We start from the raw sequence: 326 nt of genomic DNA, 5'->3' as shown, positions 1-326 counted from the left end.
TCCTCCGCTCAGAATAACAAAGGAACCACAACACAGTTTCGTCCTCCGCAGCCAAAGAATAACCGCTCCAACTCTAAGTTATTGATTGCCTGGAAGAGAGGCGCTGTCACATGCCCAATGAGCCAAAACAGATAGCTAAAACGGTGCAGCTTTGGGAAATACCCCCCCCCTTCCCTTCTCTTCTTCTCCACCTCTCCCCCCCTCCACTCGTCTGAACTCCTCCCCTGCGTCTTTTCCAAACCGTTTATCCCTAATTTGTACCCTCCTTCCCCAATATATACTCTTTCATCCGGCTTTTCATATACCCCCCTGTCTCCTGTACCAAG

The sequence above is a fragment of the Penaeus monodon genome, chromosome 27 (genome assembly GCF_015228065.2).
Source record: "Penaeus monodon isolate SGIC_2016 chromosome 27, NSTDA_Pmon_1, whole genome shotgun sequence".
In the NCBI taxonomy this organism is placed as follows: Eukaryota; Metazoa; Arthropoda; class Malacostraca; order Decapoda; family Penaeidae; genus Penaeus; species Penaeus monodon.
Note: the sequence above shows the minus strand (reverse complement) of the source record.